Source organism: Physeter macrocephalus, chromosome 15 (genome assembly GCF_002837175.3).
Source record: "Physeter macrocephalus isolate SW-GA chromosome 15, ASM283717v5, whole genome shotgun sequence".
NCBI classification, from domain to species: domain Eukaryota; kingdom Metazoa; phylum Chordata; class Mammalia; order Artiodactyla; family Physeteridae; genus Physeter; species Physeter macrocephalus.
The window spans coordinates 72,451,487-72,473,663 of record NC_041228.1 but is presented as its reverse complement, the minus strand read 5'-3'; the positions used below and the strand labels follow the sequence as shown (position 1 = coordinate 72,473,663).

Below are 22,177 nucleotides of genomic sequence, written 5' to 3'. Positions count from 1 at the left end.
GTGCGTGTAGTGATGTGATTAAGAGAACAGAGTCTATCATTTTTAAAGAATGCTTTGAAAACTCTCCTTCTCTGCATTCTGCTTCTTCCAGTCTCTTTGCTGTTAGCTCGTCAAGCTGGATAATAAGTGATCCCCGTTGCCTTTTTCTGTGGAAGCTGGGAGAAGAGGGTGCCTGCTGTCATTGGAAATGGCACCATTATCTTGTCTAAACTGTCTCAACTCAAGAGTGGGAGAAGTGTCCGGGCTACGGGGCACCCTGACGGGGCAGTACTGCCGTTTCCCTTAACATTAAATGTCACATGTATGTAGCCTGTTTGTATTTCTCTAGTAGTTTATACTTCTCAAAGTAGTTTCTGGGAAGCAGCTTGCACTAAAGTGAGTGCTTTTCATTTTGTTCTACAGGCCCTAGAGTTCTGGGCTTGAACCACACCATCTAGATTTGTCTGTTCTATTTATTAGGGATCTAGATAATATTAAGAGAAATGAAATTGGGAAACATTTTGATAAAAAGAGCATGGATAATATTTTGATAAAAAGGGATGTTCTGGCTAAAAAACATTTTAGAGCGACTAATGTAGTAATTAAAAGCTAGAGTGAACTGGATTAGAATCATGGCTCTACCACTTTCTACTGGACTGTACGTGAGCAACCTTATCTAACTCAGCTTCAAATCAGTCATCTAAAATTGGGATAATGATATTTCATGAGCTTGTTACGAGAACAAAAGAGGATAATGAACTTAAAACTCACGCTAATTCCTGACATGTAGTCTGCACCCAGTGGCAATAGTTACTGTCACTAGTCTTTTATAAATAGGAAAATCCAGAAAGGGCTGGAATGGTTCTCAGTTTTCTAGAGTTAATCACAACTCTTGTGTGCGGCTTTAGCACAGAGCAGAGACTAATCTCCCTGGCCACGAAACCAGGTCCCCCGGGTAGAGGCCTGGAGAAAATCATTTCAACAAAGCTGTCGATCAGCGTTAATTGATGCATTTTCTTTTGTGCATTATAAATATTTTGAACTCTCTGTGGTCACTGTAATAGCAATTTCTGGGTAATTTATATATATTTATTTCCCAAACCATATAGAAACCTTTTAAGACAGACATTATTAACTACATTTCAAACTTTAAGACACGAAAGACCAAAATGATTAGGGAACATTTCCAAAATCAGAAGTCAGAAGTCAGCAGAGCCCAGATTAGAGCCCAGATCTGTCCGACTCGAAAGCGCTGCTCTTTCTATTCTCCCCGGACATTGGGTTCTGGCAGATCCTCAACACCGTACTTGGTGGGAGCGCCAGCGTGTGCGGCAGTCACGCTCGTGACTGTTTGCTGCAGTTTCTGTGGTGCTCGGTCCCTCCAGTGCCTCCTCCCTGAGATCAGTCCAGGGAGGCTGCATCAGTGACCACAGATCGCTACAGCGTTTGCTCTGGCCCAGCTTGGGGATTAGGGAAGAGGAACGTGTGTTAGTTCCCCAGTGCTGCCTTAACAAGTACTTCAAACTGGTTCATTTAAAACAAGGGAAATTGTCTCACAGTTCTGGAGGCTAGAAGCCTGACATCAAATTGTTAGCAGGTCCATACTTCTTCTGAAACCTACAGGGGACTCCTTCCTTGCCTCTTCCTAGCATCTAGTGGTTTGCTGTCAACTTTGGCATTCCTTGGCTTGCAGCTGCGTCCCTCTAATCTCTGCCGCCTTCATCATCACAAGGCATTCTCCCTGTGTGTGTCCGTCTTCACATGGCCATCTTCTTATAAGAACATCAGTCATGTTGGATTAGGGGTCCACCCTGCTCCCGCATGACTTCATCTTAACTTACCTAATTACATCTGCAATCATCCTATTTCCAGATAAGGTCACATGCTGAAGTACAGAGAGTTAGGATGTCAACATATCATTTTTTGTGGGACACCGTTCAACTCATAACAGAGAGAAACTTGCTTCTCTTATTTTTGTCTTCCATACTTCCTAAAACTCAGTTTAATCTATAGTCATGACCCTTGTTTAGAACTCGATAAGAAATACTGTCTTCATAGAATACAGCAGAATTCCAGAGTCAAGAAAATATAATGTTTATATTTAAGCCATCTTTACTGAATATGTCTGTCGGCTTCTTCCTGAGAATCGTTGCATATATTGGTAAAAGGATGGGAAATTAATACAAAATTAAGTTTGCCTGATATACATGTGCATAGTGGAAATTAAGCCACATCCCTTCCATGTCTCTCCTCTGTCAGTGGCATGGAAGGGTGGCTTCTTGACAGATCGTTGCCACATTCATTTTCTCCAGGAAGGCATCTCAGCCTTTAGGAGAGAAACAGTCAGTCACTGAGGTCACGTGAAAATGTGAGGGGTGGGGTGGTCAGGACTTACATTAAAATCTCATTTTATGATTGAACATTCAGGAGAGAACCCATGGCTCAGAGGGAATGCAGATGACCAGAGAGGGGCAGGTAGAATGAACGAGTGGCCACAGGTGTCACAGCTCAGTGTGCATCTGTAGATGCGACAGTTGTGTAATGGACCAGGCAGGAATCCACTTCAGCTGCAGCGGCCCTGAGGGCAGTTGATTGTGGTGACTCTGGGACTTAGATCCCAAAGAGAAAACTGTTCTTCTTGCTAAAAAGAACTTGAAGTGGTTGTTAATTCCACACCATCTAGAAAATTAGTGGGAGCAGAAAAATACCATCCAGAAAAAAAATTTTAGATCTCAAAGAGCTCTCTGATTATAAAGATGATGACAGAACCAAGCAAACACAGGAGGCCGTTCACAGGATGATAAATTAAGACAACAACAACAAAAATCTGTGGTAAGGATTTTCCTTGATGTCCTCTCTGAGTACTTTCAGATGGAAAGGCTAAGAATGAATTCTGCAGATTGTAGGAAAGACCCTAATGGGGCTTAGAGAAGAAAAGGAACTTTCTGCTCAAAGCAATGCTGCGTACTGTTAGTCCAACTAACGAGTTATTGACGACCAACTTTTTGCCTCCACATGTCCCACATTAAAATATTTTTACAAATAAATATTATCTGAACCCCATTCCTGAGAATGCAGGGCCCTGTGTGCTGTGTCCCAGGAATGTGGCCAGATTCAAAGGGAAGTGGGGGCATGTCGAGGGGGTCAGTGGCCCGTGTGCTGCACTGTGTGGAACCCGGGGTTGGGGGTCACCCAAGGAGTAGGTTCATGGGGAAGAATTTCAAATGAAAATCAGGCAGACCATCCAACCAATGTGTCAGACAGTTAGACAGAGAGGGAAGATCCGGGTTTGAGCACACTCTTAGGAAGATGGATGAGAACAAGCATATTCTGAGCAGAGGAAGTTGACAAAGCCTGAGGGAATGTCCCCAACCTGAGAAAGGAGCTTATTATAGAGGAATCTTGGGCCTCAAGCAAGGGGGCAGGAGAAGACATGGAGTAAACCTGGATCCAGAGCCTACTTCTTTGTGCATGAACCATGTCACCTGCACAGTCCTGGTCCTTTCCTCTCTGGCTTCTCTGACCCACGATTAGCCCTTCGAGCGTTGTATCATGAGATGAAATAGAGGAAATAGAGCCAGCTGCACTTCTTCTTGAGGGCAGTGACTGACTTAGTGCCTTCTATTCAACTGTGAACCACCAGGGCTTATACCAGTAAAATCTCATAGCATTACAAATATCATGTATAAGTGAAGATAAAAAGGGCTTAGGAAACGTGTGGCCAGTTGGCACAAAAGTAGCCTATGTGGATTTTTTTTCAACATTAAAATTCTGATTACAATAATTTAAATAGCTTTCTGTTTCTACAACACTGAATTTTGAAATGCTTCAAGTTTTCTGGGCTTCTTTTTGTGAATTGTTGCGTTGTTTTCCTGAGGCAGATGAAGAACAAATACCTTCATTACAGGTGCTCAGATGATCTATTGTAACGAGTTATATTGAGAAGCATCCAGTACATTTCTTGATTTCATGCACTCACATATCCTGCTCTGATGTCAAGTTGGTCATAATTTGACGCCCAACTCCTATGAAACAGTGACTGTGTTTTCCTCAGCCTTTCAGAACATCTGTCACTGCTACCCAAACAAATCCTGGCGTAATTAGGCAGTTCTAATGTAAATGTTTAATAGAGGCATGGGATTCTCCTCTGATTACTTTGCCGCTGCAGAGAAATAGGACCTAATTTAACATTAAGCCTGTAATTAGAAAATAGAACTCTTTTGCTAGGGTAAACTAAATCCCTTGCATTTTGACAATAACTTGCATTTGAAATTTGAATGTGAACAACCTAGATAATCATAGCCCTAATTTGAACACACTAACCTGGTCAATCTCATTTAAGTTGCTTTCAAAGGGTAAATTCAAATCACTATTTCCATTTTTTTTTTTTCGGTGCTTGCAGATTGTATTAGAACATCTATGGCTTTTATAGTTTAGCGTTAAAACAGCACAGGTGTAAATCATACAAATAGTCTTAATACACATCTTTGTTTGGTTCCCTCTATCAAGAACAAGAGATGCCCAGTAGCTCCATGTTTTATGTTTCAGCAGGGGGAGGAGTTTGGGCCAGTCTGAATTCTCATTGTCTCAGGACAATTAGCCCTGTCTGTTGTTGAGCAGGGCACCTGATTGTCCTTTTATTTAGTGTCACAGATTAGGATCTGAACAGAGGTTGCCCTTTTGTTGTATCATTATGGGTAATGATGAGATCTTGGGTGTGACCATGAGAGTTCCTGAGAAGAGTAGACACATAAAGTCATTGTGGAAAGGAGATCAAGCAACTGAGAGGCCAGAGTGTGGGAAGGATTGGTACATGTCTCCCAAAATTGCCAAGAATTAAAACAGGAGAAAGTCCATGGTGGGAGCTAGAGTCTAGAATCAATAGAAATGAATGGAAATAAGAAAGCAAACTGGGACTTCTCTGGTGGTGCAGTGGATAAGACTCAGCGCTCCCAATGCAGGGGGCCTGGGTTCATTCCCTTGTTGGGGAACTAGATCCCACATGCATGCCGCAACTAAGGAGCCCGCCTGTTGCAACTAAGACCTGGTGCAACGAAAGAGAGAGAGAGAGAGAGAGAGAGAGAGAGAGAGAAGGAGGGAGGGAGGGAGGGAGGGAGGAAGGAAGGAAGAGAAAAAGAAAAGAAAAGAAACCAAAAAAGTTATAAAAATAATTATCTCATTTATGAAATTCAAAGCTTGAGAGGTCTTTAGAAGGAAGGGAAGGAGAATAGTTTGAAAATAACAAATAAGAAGGGCAATTCGACCTCCTGCCCCACCCTCTAGCACAACATACAAGGTAGAAGGAAATACAGCCACCATTTGAGAGGGTTGAGAGGAGGTAAGGTCGTCAGGAGAGAGTCAGGTTTGGTTACATCAAGAACATGAAAGGAGGGACTTCCCTGGTGGCGCCGTGGTTAAGAATCTGCCTGCCAATGCAGGGACACGGGTTCGAGCCCTGATCCGGGAAGATCCCACATGCCGCAGAGCAGCTAATCCTGTGCGCCACAGCTACTGAGCCTGCGCTCTAGAGCCCGCGAGCCACAACTGCTGAAGCCCGCACGCCTAGAGCCCGTGCTCTGCAACTAGAGAAGCCACCACAATGAGAAGCCTGCACACCGCAACCAAGAGTAGCCCCCGCTCGCCACAACTAGAGAAAGCTCGCGCACAGCAACAAAGACCCAGTGCAGCCCAAAATAAATAAATTTAATAAATTCCTTAAAAAAAAAAAAGAGCGTAAAAGGAGCATTTAGAGAAGAGGCTAAGAATGTAGGGAGAAGTGCTGATGATCGAAGGTGAGGTCCAGAGGGCACAGGAAGTTTTTCAGAAGTTAGAGGTGGAAAAAAGGGGAGAGAAAAGAGGCCATCAGAGACTGGAGGGTGACTGATGTCCTCGGTCTGGAACTTCTTATGGTGACTGAAGACAGAAGAATCAAGCAGAACAAAGTTAGTTTCTGTTGTTTCAAAGTAGGTGGTGGTGGAAGCACTGAGTGTGGGCAATGGAGAGGAGTGGTCCTGGGGCTCTCTCTTCACCCCTAAAAAGAGTGTAAAAGCTCTAGAGGTATCATGCTGTTAGTCCCAGCATGCCACTCGATTCCAGCTGGGGGCAAAGGAAATGCTCTTGGAGCATGTGTGCTTTGGTTGCACCCTCCTTGATGAAACTGAGACTTTTTGAGGACACCTACCACCAAACAAGTAGTCCCAGTTTTTACTGCTGATGACAAAGGTATAAGTAGGCGTGACCCAGTGCCCTGGTCCACTCCAGATACTGTGACACTATTCAATACTGTCTTCGTTCTCCAGAATATGGGGAATTCCTTAAATTCTTCAATGGACTCTCCCTCAGATTCATTAATTGAGGTGTAAGGGACCTAAGAAATATTCAAGTTGAACCCTTTTCATTCTACAAATGAGAAAATTGAGACTGAAAAGGATTAAGTATCTTGGATAATGCCTTGCTAAAAGTTAATGGACAAGTCAGAATTATAACTCAGATATCTTAATTCCTAATCTTTTTCTTTTTTTTTTTAGGTTTGAAGAGTCCTCTGTTGGCTTCTAAATTATTATGGCTTTAATCACTTTAAAAAATAGTTTTAGACCAGAAAATATGCAGATTATTTATCTCATGAACTATAACTTTTAAAGCGATAGTGTTTTGAGACAAGAGTATAGAATTTATCCATATTTCAAGCATTTTTTCACAAAATACTTAATTCTTAACAGTATTACATGAACAATATTAACATGTGGTTAAGGTGTTATTTGGGGGGACTTAAAGGCTGAATAAGGAGTGTAAAATAGGGTTACTGTAGGAACTGTACTTGAAGAAAGTCTTCTGAATTCTCTCTTTCAATCTCCCTAGCAGTGAGATGCACATTAGAGAATCAGCACTCCTGCACTAGAGATTGCATCTCTTTAGACCAGCAGCCCCCAAACTTTTTGGCACCAGGGACCAGTGTCGTGGAAGACGATTGTTCCACGGATGGGGAGCGGGGTGGGGGATGGCTCAGGCAGTAATGGGAGCGATGGGGAAGCGGCAGGTGAAGCCTGTCTCGCTCGCCCGCCGCTCACCTCCTGCAGTGAGGCCCTGTTCCTGACAGGCCGCGGATTGGTAGCGGTCCATGGCCCCGGGGTTGGGGACCCCTGCATTAGACAGTAGGTTTTGAACTTCGCTTATGAAGGATTTTTCTCAGGGTGACATTGGACACTAATCTGTGTGTTTAAAATGATGCACATAGAGCCCTGACTGCTATGTTATGTGCCTGAGGCATCAAGGTAATTGCGTTGCTAAAGTTCACAATTCCTTGTGGTTCCCTTTTTGCAGAAATTCCATGTTTTCTGTGATAGGATATATTGCTTAAAATATTATATTTTATACTGGTCTTTCTTTGCTGGCAGAATTCAAACATAGAATGTAAACTGAGTATAATTTGGCAGAGAATTATGAATTAGAGGAAATAAGTTATGTTTATTACATTAATGACCTGTGATTTTTCATTTTTCTACAATACAAAACAAAAGGTACTATTTAGGTTGAATTTTATCCCCAAATACACAACTTTCGAGAGACAGTAGTGTGCAGATTCAATCCAGTTTACCTTTATAGATGGTTAAAAGCATGGATATACCAGTTTCTGATATTACTATGTGCCCTGGACCTTCTGAGTGATTTTTAAGCAGTTAAAAGTCGAGATAGCAATACAAAAATAAATAAAAGATATCTGACTCACCAGATTATTACATTCTAAACCTGTAGTATTAAAATACAGTTTTTCTGTATTATTAATTTTCTATAAAGAGTCTCAGTTTCTAGAAAAGCTGTTTTTAGAAATTGCTATTCTGAATCAGTTGTTTGATAACTTCATATAAATATTTAGCTGATCAATTAGGAATGATAAAAGTCCCCTTTTCTGTGTTCTGCTTCTTTTGCCTTTATATTCTCAATTCTCTGTAAGTTTAAGTAGGGGAGGAAAGATAAATATAAACAACTTATGTATCAACTGCCAATATTTTCTTTGCATTCTGAACACATCTTTTAATCTTTAGAGATATCCTGATTAATATTTCAAATACTGATGGAATTAATGTTTCATTGGGATCTGTCATCCAAATTCTTTTATCCTGTTTCAAAAGAAAGTACAGTGTGACATATCAAACATTGGTTTTTTGGTTTGTTTGTTTATTTGTTTTCAAACATTGTTTTTTTAACAGCTCAGGAAAACACTGCTTACCCCATGAAAATCACTGTCATTCAAGTATTGAGTTTCTTGGTCCAAAAGATTAACATATTTTCAGTGGCATCACAGTAATTACGGAGAAATCTGACACCTAATCCATGCTTAGAAGACATGGGTAGCACAGGGTCATCACACTGAAAATTAAAACTACATAACTAATCAGAAATTCCTGGAGGCATCTGATCTATCCCGGACAAGAGAAAAATATTAAAAGCTAAATCATTTCAAAGTTCAGGGAAATGAGATTCCAGTGTTACTATCAAAATTTTTCTCACCAGTTCCTTACAACACCATTTGCTGTTTCATTCTCCTGCAGATGAATTGGTCAGGTCTCTGAATGATGTGGGGCTTTCTTCACATTATTTACATTAAAATTATTTAATTATAACAGAGGCTGTATTTTCTTTCCGAATTATAGCCAGTTTGTGTGTGTGGAAATATAAATTATCTCATCGCAAATAGGACAAAAATAATAGTTTAGGGGAAAACAAACTTATTATATTCACTTAAAAATTCCACAGGAAATTAAGAATGAGAAATGTTAAATTGAAGTTAAGAAAGGACCCGATAAACTCCAGTTTCCTTAAATATTTCTCTTTATAGTCACCTTGCTTCATATTCTTCATATTTTACAAACAAAATTGAGGAAATAATACCTCTTCTCTGTGTTTTCTCAAAATCCTTGAAGATTTTCACTCCAACATAATACCTGAGAAGTTTTGTTTTACATTAAAGCCGAAGAGTCTTTCAGACAACACACACATAAGAGGAAACTATAGAAGATGAACAAAAGTTTTTTCAGTCATTTGAATGGTATTTAAGAGCTATCAAATCTGTGGAGAGCTAAGGGAGTGATATCTAAGAAAACAAAAATACTCCCAAGAGGTAATTCTGGCTTTTAGGAGGGAACAATTTCCTCCTAGATCCTGAAAGCCTAAGAGGTTGAAAAAAATCTTCAATCAGTTCACAGACTGCTGGGACAAAAGTTGAAATTCAAGATCCATAAAGGTGCCTGGCAAGTGCCGAGAACTCTGAAAATCTACACCTTAAAATAAAGCTACACTGAAAATAGATCAGCAGTGTTTTGAGTTCCCAGGAATTAGCTCTGAGACAGTGCCTGATAACCCTTGAAAGATTTGGTATTTCCATTCCATTAAAGAATTACCCTGGTAAGTCGCTTTAGGACCCTTTGATTATGGTTAGGACCAGTTTCACAGGGTATACATAAAGGATACATTGCAAGGTTCATTTTGAAGTCCCTCCTGCCTTCTTTTGTGCATGTTGTCTGTGAACTATTTCAGGCCTGGGAATCAAGAGAGGACCGACTCTATTTATTACGGTGGCTCAAGACAGACTGTTGTCCCAGAACTCAATTTTTATTTTTATTTTTGATTTTCTTCCAAGAAATTCATGTTCAGTTGACCATGGTAACATTGTGAATCGAATGGGTTTATTGTACCAGTCCTGCTGCTGCTTATGATACACGTGTTTGCCTCCGAGAGTGCTGTGGCCTGGCATTTGTGACCCTAGGGTCTACAAGATCTCGTATTTTTCATGGCAGAAGCAGTGCAAATCTCCCAAAGTAGTCTTGCTATAATATAGATAGGAATTAGATTTTGGATGAGCAGAGGTATTTTATGTATACATATATATATATATATATATATATATATATATATATATTCATATGAATCTGATTTTGGATGAGCACAGTGGCAGTGCAATTAACTAATCTAGCCACTTCAGTCCATGGAGTGCTACACTCCTCTCTGGGTTTATGGATAGGAATTGTCATTGCTACCAGCCTTATTTTGCCTGGAACTAAATTCAGCTTCTGCTTGTTAACCTGTAATGTTGCTAACCTGGTTTAATTTTGGATACAAGCAACAGAAACCAACGTTGAACATCACAGGAGATTTATCAGAGTGCTAGTGGAGGAGCTCATAGGATGGTTAGGAGCCTGGGCCCCATATTTGGAAATCAGGCAGGAATCAAGGAGCTCTGGAGGGGTGGGTAAAGGGTTAGCCGTTAAGCTGGTTCAGGGACAGGGGGATTCTAGTCCTCATTGTTTACATAGGAGAGTTAGTATTCACTCAGATATTGTCTTTATCATGTATGTTTCTTCTTTAATCTTGGCAAACTTTCTAAACACTGCAGACATTCAGATGGATACACAGCGCTCATCACTGGCAACTGCTCCATCAAAAATTTTGCAAAGTTTTGTTACAAGTTGATTTTAACAATATCTCCAGAAATGCTTTTTTTATTCAAATGTTTCCATCAGCACCCTAAGAGACAAGAGAATTAACAGTTAAGACGATGAGAATTGTGTCATTTTTAAGACTAATAATAATGAAGCAGCCTCTAAGCATGACTTTCTTTAATCATCTTATAAATATTCCCAAGGTAGGAAATTGAGTGTTAACTAGAACATTAGCTGCTCAGACTTCTGCTGAAAAATTACTTGATAGGTTACATCCTGTCAAAAGTATCTTAGAATACCCTGGTGACAATCTCCTGGTTTAGGAAGCAAATGTCTTCATTAGTTTGGATATAGGAAGCAAAGTTGAATTATCCAACATTGAAAGCTAACCAGTCATCATTGGGAAACTTTTATAATTTGACTGAATTCAGGATCCAAAGAAGTGGAAAATTCATAAATTTTAAAAACATGCAGATTTGGGGGTATATACAGTATATAAGCACAAAGGAGATCAGAAGAGCTGGATGTTCAGATCTTACAGAAAATAAGCAATTTTAACAATTCACAATTCTCCTCTTCTTTATCTGCCAAGAACATTATCACCTGAAGTCATGGATGAAAGCTTCAGAGGGCTTCTGCTGTAAGAAGAGATTTCTTCCTACCAGAGAAAAGAGGGAGTTGGTTGAATTAAGGAGCTGTATTTGGGAACGTCTTGTAAACAAGTGGATAATTACGAAGATTGTCTCTGTTGCCTGGAGAAAAGTCATACAACTCTAAACTCAGAACTGGATTAATAAAGAATAAATTCTTTCTCTGGCCCTTTCTGCTGTGCCCTTGGACTAACTTGAACTTGCCTACCAACTTCCAGTCAGGCAAGGAGTGAGTGTACCTGCATCTTAGCCATGGCAGGGCTCAGGAAGCAGCGATGACAGGGCTTAAAAGCCAATGACTGTTTTTCCATGGTTGTAAAATAGATTTATGGCCAGTGGAGTGGGTGCAAAGATTGAAATGCAGCTCCCTGATTTAGACTAATTCTGTGATCCTAAAAATTGTCAGGCTCAGGTTTCTCTTCTATCAAATGAAGGTGTTAATCTCTGAGCTTCTTCTGGATTGATGCTTCTGTGCTCGGTATTTACTCACTAAGGATGAACTATTTTATAATGAAAAAACTGTGGGTATGTGTTTCTTTTGAAACAAATTTTTTTGTTTAATATTGTCGGAATCCACACTTATTTGCTCTTAACACTAGGGGTCAGGCTAAGAATAGTCCTGTTTTCTATGCTATCATGAGCCATGTCAGATATTATAGATACCTAAGATATTTAGATTTTTGTTATGTCTTCTGAATTTCCATTGTGTATTGTTAGATTACTCATTCACACTTTTTCAACAATAAATATGATAAACTAAATAAGAGATATTCCCTACAAACTAAAAAATTAAGGAAATAAAAGTATGCTTCTAATGTTTCCAATGCCAATATTACAATCAAAATCTAACAGGTGTTTCAAAAGTAAATCTTACAAGCACGTGCATAAGTTAGCAATCTACGTCATCTTTTCCTAAATATACCATTGTTATGTACATTTTCCTAACTCTCCTGATTTCTTCCTCCTTTTCTTTTTCTCCCCTGTGGAATTACAGGTACTTTGACAAAAGCAACAATTTACCACAGACCCAGAGTAACATTGAAAATCAAGCAAATGCAGTCACAAAGATGGGAAATTAATAGCATCCACTTTAAAGTTTTAACGGATTTTAACATCATTTTGACATTTTTAAGGTTCTAGGTTTTTATGTTTGTTTAACTTAGTATAGATGCACCTTAAACACAACCAGTCTCACACAAGTGCAGAAGTAGATGCCATGTGATTTTACATAGAATTAGTGAATTATTTCACCTCATGTAGGTAACCCAAAGCAGAGCAAGGAAGGGAATCAAGATGTGGTTAGAGCTCAAAAGAGAAGGTCGGCAAATATTAGCTAGGGCTTCATGGGCTGTCAAAGTAGAAGTGGTCTCTAAGAAAATATAAACAGATAAATTGCATTCCGTGAAAAGAACCTCTACTCTGCAGAAAGAAAAAAAAAAAGGCTCGTGTGTGTTTGTACGTGTGTGTGTGCGTATCACTTTCATTCATTTAGCTCCTGTGTGCCAGGAAAGTAGCAACTGTTTTTTGATTTTAGCCAGTGTAAGATTGTGCCTGTGAATCTTAAAGACATTTGTATCCACTAACAGAGGATGTGCTTCAAGAAACTATTCTTTCTGCAAAGAACCAATGCAATCAAACATTCTCCATGTGACAGCTTTTACCTGAAGAATGATTTGATAAAAAAGTGAAGACACTGTGCAGAGCGCAGGAAAGGTTTTCCTAAGTGAGGGTCTTTGGTTGAGACAAATCATTGCGCTCAAGGAAGAAGGACCGTTTTCCTGTCAGTGCCCTGACCCAGGGTGCTTTGTGAGGGTCTCCCCGCCCTGCCAACGAGGAGCGGTCGGCAAGCTCCGGCTGCCAGACTTTGGATCCGTTGACCTTTTATGTTCTTTATTGTTTCCACTGCCCTTTAAATTCCACATCAATGTGTTGTTTTCTCCAGGGCATCTTTTCAGGCCTAGATAGGTAGGATGCCTCTTCTGTACAGAAAATTATGCCTCCTCACAGATGGAGCCTGGAGGTGAAGGGCTGAGAACCAAGCAGACATCCCCTCCCTGGTTCTGAGGCTGCTGATTCTTTTCTTTCTTCAGCATCTTTATTGGAGTGTAATTGCTTTACAATGGTGTGTTAGTTTCTGCTGTATAACAGAGTGAATCACCTGTGTGTATACATCTATCCCCACGTCCCCTCCCTCTTGCATCTCCCTCCCGCCCTCCCTATCCCACCCCTCTAGGGGGTCACAGAGCACCGAGCTGACCTCCCTGTGCTGTGCGGCCGCTTCCCGCTTGAGGCTGCTGACTCCTACATTCACCTGAATTTTTCTGGCAGAAAGACCTCTGCTCTGTCTCCTACTGGCAAGGTTATGATGGTGCCGGAGTTACTACTTTGTGCAGTCAAGAGTGCATTTCTCAGAACCACTTTCCCTTTTATTCACCAACCGTGCAGTGACCGGCTGAGCACCTTTATTTGTGTTCTCTTGATCCTGAGCAGCTCCTCCATCCAGGCTTTTTACACCACGGCATGCTTATGCTCTTCTCCCTAAATCTGGGCAGCCTGGTCCATCCTGCCCTGAGGAAGGACAACCTCATTTTGCCCTGACGCTTAGAGTCGCCTGGAGGGAGGAGCAGATCCTAGCACAAAGGGACTTGTTTCGTTTCTCTGTGTTGCGCACTCACGTAACAGGATCAGTTCTGAGAAACTTTGGAAAACATCGAGTCAGCTTGTTGACATTAGTATTTTTTAGTAGTGCATACAAATACGAGGCAAGGAAGAAGGCAAGTTAAATATAGCCTTTGTTCTCTAGCTGATTATAATCTAGAATGAAGGCACTGCTCTGGATAATAAAATGTTCAGTTGCTTTAGCATTACTGAGGATGACTGACATGTAAATGTGATGTGTATATTCTTCGTGTATATAAATCTTAATTGCTTGGTTCTCTTTATATATATATATGTTTGTGTTCATTAAAAGTGTCTTGGGAATTACTTATTAACAAAAAGTAAATGTATTATAGTGGCTTATAATTTAAGAAAGTCTTGCTGTGACTTGTTCAGTGAGGTGAATAATCCTTCCTTAATTATTCATTGTGCATTTGTATCAGTATGTGGGTTTTGATACCTTTATACAAAATGAATTACATGAATACACGGAGTATTTGGTGTTAATAAGAGAGGTGAATTTTAAAAAATAAAGGCACAGTTTATCGACTAATGTCATGTACCAGGCACCATGTCAAGCATACCATCTCATTAACTTTTCACAACAAACCAAAGAAGGTTCTTTTATGATCTTCACTACATAGGTAGTGGAACTGAATGAAGGTTGGAGAGGCTAAATCCTTCACTCACAGTCACATACTGAGTACTAGGCAGAGCTGGGGCTCAAACTGCTTCCATCTGACCCCTGAAGCCCATGCTTAGAATCACTTCTCCTCTCTCCTTTGAAGAGAGGGCTTTTCAAAATGCTGATACCAGTTGTTGCTATGTAGAGAAAGACTCTCATCCCTCACTTTCCCTGCCATCCTAGGTGCACATATCTAACCCAAGTATGATAAAAAAGAGGTAAACTGTCTATGGACAACATAAAAGGACAACAAGGACATTTTTGAAAAATTTTTTTCTGATTGGAAAAGCAGAACATGCTAATCTACAATAGTTGGGGTAAGGAGAGAGGCAAAAAGTCACCAAAAATATTACTGTCCACATCTATATTTTTCAGTCTTTGTTTTAAACCTGATTTACTGTTTTTCCAATGGTTTTAAAAAAATTGCCTTTTCCACCTAGAAGATAACGTAAGAGAAAACTTCGATGACCTTGGGCATGGTGATAACTTTTTAGTTACACGAAAGGCATAAAATCCATAAAATAAATAAGCAGGATTTCGTCAAAATTTAAAACTTCTACTTTGTGAAAGACAATGTCTAGGGGATGGGAAGACAAGCCGCATACTAGGAAAAAATATTTGCAGAAGACACATCTGATAAAGGATTGTTACCTAAATTATACAAACACTTAAAACTCAACCATAAGAAAATAAACAGTCCAATTAAAAAATAGACCAAAGCCCTTAATAGCCATCTCACTAAAGAAGATAGGTAGCAAACAAACATATGAAAAGATGTTCAACGTCATATGTCATCAGGGAAATTCAAATTAGCACAAAATGGTACCGCCACTTTGGAGGACATCTTGGCAGTTTCTTATAAGACTAACACACTCTTAGCACGTGATCCGGCAGTCGTTCTCCTTGGTATTTACCCAACTGAATTGAAAAATTATGTCTATACAGAAACCTGCACGCAGATGTTTATGACAGCTTCATTCGTAATTGTCAACACTTGAAAGCAACCAAGGTGTCCTTCAGTAGGTGAATGGATTAGTAAACTGTGGTACGTCCAGACAGTGGACTGTTATTCAGCGTTAAAAAGAAATGAGCTCTCAAGTCATGAAAAGGCACAGAGGAACTTTAAATGCATATCACTAAGTAAAAGCAGTCAGTCTGAATAGGTTACATACTATACGATTCCAATTATATGACATTCTGGACAAGAAGAGAGGGTTGGATGGTCAGAGCACAGAGGAGTTTTAGGGCAGTGAAAATACTCTTTATGATATCATGGATACACGTCATTATACATTTGTCCAAACCCAGAGAATACACAACATCAAGAGTGAACTGTAATGTAAACTCTGGACTTCTGCGGATTATGATGACAATGTACATTCACCAACTGTAACAAATGTGCTGCTCTGGTGAGGGATGTTGATGATGGGGAGGCTATGGTGTGCACATTCCAGTTGGTCAGCTCGAGGCACTGACTCAGCCACCATGGCTACCTCCCATTCAGAGCAGTCCTGCTGCCCCCCAAAAAGAGCTTCTGATGAATCAGTTTAGAAAGAAAGAGGAGAGGGGAGGTAGCGGAAGAAGAAAAAGAAAAAGAGTGAAAAAGGTTATTTCATTTCTGTTCATCCTTTACGTTTTTCTGCTATAATGATGTTAGTCTATTTTCTTCTGATTACTGCTTTGAATATTGCTCTATATAACATGTAGTTTATTTCTAATCATTATTTTAAGATATTTTGTATTTTCAGTGTGTCTTAGTTTTATTCAAGAAGATTATTTCAAGAGTTCATAGATTTTCCTTTGTATATTCTATTTCCTATAGTTTCTGCTCTATAAAGTTAGTAGTGTATTATTTGTTTGGCATATACATATTTGTAATTGTTATGTCTTTATTGGAAATTGTGGCTTTAATCATTAAAAATGTCCTCCTCCTCTGTCACACTTAACTTTTTTTTTTTTTTTTTTTTTTTTACTGGACCTGACTTCACTATAAGGATCACAAATCCTACTTTCTTAATGTTTCTATTTGACCAAAATGTCCCTGAACTTTATTTTAGCCTTTGGATCACCTTATTTTAGGTATATTGCTCATGTACAGAATTATAGCTTCACATTACTTCGATAGTAAAATTAAAAGTTTTCTTATAATAGCTGAGTTAAGCCCATCCACATTTATTGATATGAGAAATAATTCATATTTTATAATTTTTATAAATTCATATAATTACAATTTCACAATTATTGTATGTATCATGTCATATATTCTTTCTTTCTGCAGTGGTTTTGTATAATTTGTTCTTTTTTTTTTTTTTTTTTTGTGGTATGCGGGCCTCCCTCTGTTGTGGCCTCTCCCGTTGCGGAGCACAGGCTCCGGACGCGCAGGCCCAGCGGCCATGGCTCACGGGCCCAGCCGCTCCGCGGCACGTGGGATCCTCCCAGACCGGGGCGCGAACCCGGTTCCCCTGCATCGGCAGGCGGACGCGCAACCACTGCGCCACCAGGGAAGCCCTAATTTGTTCTTTAAATATTTAAATTTCATTTGGTATTTAGAATAGTTTATATTTTTTTCTAGTGATTACCTTTTTAGTTGTACTTTTCTAATGGTCTTAGTACCCTGGTTTCTCATATAAACGTTTGTTATTTGGTCTGTTGATTTTTAATAGTACCTTTTGACGTCTGCCTATTGCCCACACAGTGAGCTTATTCCACGTTCCTCTTTTGCTCTTCTTTCTTCCATTATTTTAGTTGCATTACTTTTACTTTGTAAGAACACATAATATTTATTCACTATTCTTCCACTTCCTCCACACCTGAGCCTCAATCTTAGTTCTACAGTTTAGTGGAATAAATGCTAGTCACAATTCCTTCCACTGAAGATTCTCCCAGTTATCTCTCTTTTTTTTTTTAATTTATTTTTTAACATCTTTACTGGAGTAAAATTGCTTTACAGTGATGTGTTAGTTTCTGCTTTATAACAAAGTGAATCAGCTATACATATACATATATCCCCATATCTCCTCCCACTTGGGTCTCCCTCCCACTCTCCCTATCCCACCCCTCTAGGTGGTCACACAGCACTGAGCTGATCACCCTGTGCTATGCGGCTGCTTCCCACTAGCTATCTATTTTACATTTGTAGTGTATATATGTCCATGCCACTCTCTCACTTCGTCCCAGCTTACCCTTCCCCCTCCCTGTGTCCTCAAGTCCATTCTCTACATCTGTGTCTTTATTCCTGTCCTGCCCCTAGGTTCTTCAGAACCATTTTTTTTTTTAGATTCTCTTTCTGACTGACTTCACTCTGTATGACAGACTCTAGGTCCATCCACCTCACTACAAATAACTCAATTTCTTTTCTTTTTATGGCTGAGTAATATTCCATTGTATATATGTGCCACATCTTTATCCATTCATCTGTCGATGGACATTTAGGTTGCTTCCATGTCCCAGTTATCTCGTGATTGGCTCATCCTCTAGAAGATTCTCCAAGGAGATCTTGAGAGTGCAGTATAACCTGGATTCTTACATGTTTAAAATCATTTTTCTATAGCCTTGATAGTTAAATGACAGTTTTTCTGAGTGCAAAATCTTTGATTCACATTTTTTTCATTGAAAATGCTGCTCTGTTGTTTAGCTTTTTATGTTGTTTTTAAGAAATCTAGTGTCAGTCAGTTCTCTGGTCCTTTTAAATTATTGATCTTTTTGCCTGTAAGTCAAAAAAGGATTTGCCTGTAACTCCTTAAGATTTTTTTAATCATTAAAGTTTTATAGATTTATTAACATATATCTTGGGCTTCCCTGGTGGCGCAGTGGTTGCGCGTCCGCCTGCCGATGCAGGGGAACTGGGTTCGCGCCCTGGTCCGGGAGGATCCCACATGCCGCGGAGCGGCTGGGCCCGTGAGCCATGGCCGCTGAGCCTGCGCGTCCGGAGCCTGTGCTCCACAACGGGAAAGGCCACAACAGAGGGAGGCCCGCATACCACAAAAAAAAACAAAAAACAAAACAAACAAAAAAACATATATCTTGAAGTTGACCACTGTTAAGGTCTAACCCAGCCAGCTCTCTCTCATTTAAAGGTTTCATAAGTCAAAACACACCTCACCACAGTGAGTGAGTGTTAGTAATTCAGAGGTTCATTACTCAGGTAAATGCGAAGTAAGGTGAGTCCCTGGGCTTTGATCTCCAGGCCCAGAGAAGTAGACCAGAGGTCCTGGTCATACATATATGTATGACAGGAGCCCACTGGTGATTTTTGAATGATGCCAAGGGTGGACAGATTTCTAGCAGTATTCCTAGTGTGGGGGAAGGCAGATAGTGAAGCAGAGAAGTAGTGAGTCTTGCTGAGGTGTCTGATGCTCATCCCGGTAGGTTAACAATTTAGCCAAGTGTCATTTTGTTGTGAGTGAATTATTGCTTCCAACTTTTTCTCTGTAGTTGTTTCAAGAAAAGTTCTTAGGTACCTGTTGGGTGTCTTCCATATTTAAAAAGTGTTCTTGTTTTATGTCCAGGAATTTTTGTATTAAAAAAGTACATACTGGCTCTGTTTTATTATTTGTTTTTCATTGTCAGACTCCATATTATGTTTTTATATCTACCTCTGTTTCATTTTAACCAATTTTCTTCTCACCCTTTTTACTTCTTTTTTAAACTCATTTTCATTCTTTTGGTTATCTTCCTACTTTTCTCCAAAGTCCCTTATTAAATTTTTGTTTAAGCCTGTTGTCCCTGGGGCACCTCATTATTCAGTCATCGTTGCTGTTATCATTTTCTGCATCTCTTCTTCCTCTTCCTCCTCCTCCTCCTCCTCTTCTTCTTCTTCACTGAGTTCAATCACATTTTATTTCATTTCTTCCTTAATATATACATTTCTTATTCTGCCTGTAAGTCCACAAATGCTTGTCTGTGGATATTTAATTCAGTTTAGAATACTGCCTTAGAGTTTTCTTCTGCTTTTGCTTGGTTTCCTGAGAGAGGGCTTTCACCTGGGAGACAAAATGTCTGATTCTCACTCTGTATTCCTCCTGTAGTAGTGGGGTGTGTAAATGCAGACAGCTAACGTCTATGCAGTTTGTGGACAAGATGCCAGTGCAAAGTGTTATAAGTTTCCTGTTTCAAGAGTAGGAAATTCTTGGTTTGTTTGGATTATTTGGTTAGTTTGGACAGAGATTGTATGCCCTTGATATTGTTTTCTTATCCTTTTTTTTCCTAGCATGATCACATTTTCTCCCTCCTGCTTCTTTTTTCCCTTTACCTTCCAGTCTCCAAAAAACACCACTCTCTTTATTATATCCTCATCCTTCAGAAATGATGCCTCTCAATCTTGTCATCACGAGCTCCCTTCTTTACTGTCAGTGCTCTGATTTATCAGAAATATATTTCAATGTTTTCACACTTACCGTGGACTTTCTCTTTCTGGGGGGATTTTAAATCAATCATGTCCATTTCTTCTCCTATTCCCTCTCCTTCAGCAGTTTTTTCAAGTCCTCCTCCCCACCTCCGACCCATCTGTCTGCAAAGTTGAGAGATGGCTCTGCTGAACATAGGCATTTACTTCTGTACTTACGGGTAATTTGAAGTTTGTAGTGTTGTGTGAATTCTAGTTATGTCATTTTGCTGGTTTTATTTGCTATATTGAGCAAGAGATACTACAAGGAAGTGGCCAGTGGGGAGAATGTAGCGTCACAAAGCCAAAGGATAAAAATTTTTCAAGAACAATGATCAATGTGGCAAGTGCTGCTGGGAGGTTGAGTAAGATGAAGACAGAAAACCAGCCACTGGCTTAGGGTCATCCGTGGCTTTGAAAAGAGTCCTACTGCTGACAGGTACCAAAGACCAGTTGGAATGGATTCTACAGAGAAAACAGTGTGAGAAAATGGATACAATAAATGTAGCAAGTACAGGACACTTATTGGAGAAGGCTTATTATAGAAGATCATATCCACGTGTGGTAGCTGAGGGTAATATGGGGTCAAGTTTTTTTTTTTAACTTTTCTTTTAGGCATAAACTTACAAAAAGTGCATGTACCTTAAATATACCTTTTGATGAATTTTCAGAAACTCAACAGCCTGCAGATCAAAGAACAGACTATCACCACCTTCCAGAAGCCCCCAGGGCTCCACGCAGTGACTCATTTTCCCCTAAAGGGTGACCCTATGTTTATGTATGACACAACAGTACTGGCTTCTCTTTTGTATCTGACTTCCTTTGCTGTGCATTATGTTTGTGATGATTATTCATTTTGTTACTTACTGGTGGTTGTAGGGTTTTCACTCTCATTGCCGTTTAATTTTCTATTATTTGAATATACTACAACTTATTTATTTATCATGGTTTTGAAGGGAATTTGGGTATTGTGCAGTTTTGGACTTTTATGAATAGTGCTGCCATGTACCAGTCATAATTTTCTAGTCATGTATTTTTCTAGGTTGTGACTTTTGGTGAACATATATATGTATTTACTGAGGAATGAAATTACTGGATTATAAAAAACATGCATATTAACTAATTACAGCCAAGCAATCCTATACAGTGTTTATGAGTATATGAGTTCCAATTGTTGAAATTTTTCCAGCACTTACTGTCTTTTAAAAAATTTACTTTATCAATAGTGATATGGTTTTAAATTGCCCTTCACTAAAGACCAGTGTAGTCCTATGCTTATTGGCCAATTGGACATTGCCTTTGTAAAAAATTTCACTTTATCAATAGTGATATGGTTTTGTGGGTTTTTTTGGTGATATGGTTTTAAATTGCCCTTCACTAAAGACCAGTGTAGTCCTATGCTTATTGGCCAATTGGACATTGCCTTTGTGAAGTGTCAGTTCACACTTTTTTTAAAAGAATTTATCCATTTATTTATTTATTTTATTGGAGTATAATTGCTTTATAATGGTGTGTTAGTTTCTGCTTTATAACAAAATGAATCAGCTATACATATACATATGTCCCCATATCTCTTCCCTCTTGCATCTCCCTCCCTCCCACCCTCCCTATCCCACCCCTCTAGGTGGTCACAAAGCACCGAGCTGATCTCCCTGTGCTATGCGGCTGCTTCCCACTAGCTATCTATTTTACATTTGGTAGGGTATATATGTCCATGCCACTCTCTCACTTCGTCCCAGCTTACGCTTCCCCCTCTCCGTGTCCTCAAGTCCATGCTCTAGTAGGTCTGTGTCTTTATTCCCGTCCTGCCCCTAGGTTCTTCATGACCTTTTTTTTTTTTTTCAGATTCCATATATATGTGTTAGCATACGGTATTTGTTCTTCTGACTTACTTCACTCTGTGTGACAGAAGTTCACACATTTTTGCACATTTTTTTTTCTCTTTGGTTAGCTCCCTTTTCCTCACTTATTTGTAGATATTGTTTTCACAGTCTGGATATGAGTGCTTTACTGGTTGAAGGCTATTTTAAGATATGAGAAATGTTAAAGTATGTTTGCATATTGATAGGAATTATTTATCGATTCAAGATACAGAAGGAAAAATGTAGGAGAGAAGTCCTTGAATGAGCAGTAGAGGATAGGATCCATCCAGCAGGAGGAGCTGACCATTGTGACTATATTGGAATCAACTTAAACCTTTGCTTAAGTGTTTCTGTTATTTTATTATTATAAATGTGATGAATATTTTAATTAAATAAAATTGTATTTCTATATTGGATCATTTTCACTTTCCAAAAATGGAAACTCTTAATTAAAAAAATAAGAAAATAAAGGCTTTTTGCACATATATAAAGGTAAAGTATTTTGTGCTGTGTTAACTGGCTTT

The 22,177-nt window shown here is 39.4% G+C and overlaps 1 long non-coding RNA gene across 1 annotated transcript in view; it reads left to right on the top strand.

Moving 5' to 3' along the window:
* LOC114487918 (uncharacterized) overlaps positions 1-20,616 on the top strand; it is a 30,693-nt gene extending 10,077 nt beyond the window's left edge. Inside the window, exon 3 of the long non-coding RNA XR_003683483.1 lies at positions 20,463-20,616. This is a non-coding gene — a long non-coding RNA (uncharacterized lncRNA). The remainder of the gene's footprint in view (positions 1-20,462) is intronic.
* Positions 20,617-22,177: the final 1,561 nt, after the last annotated feature.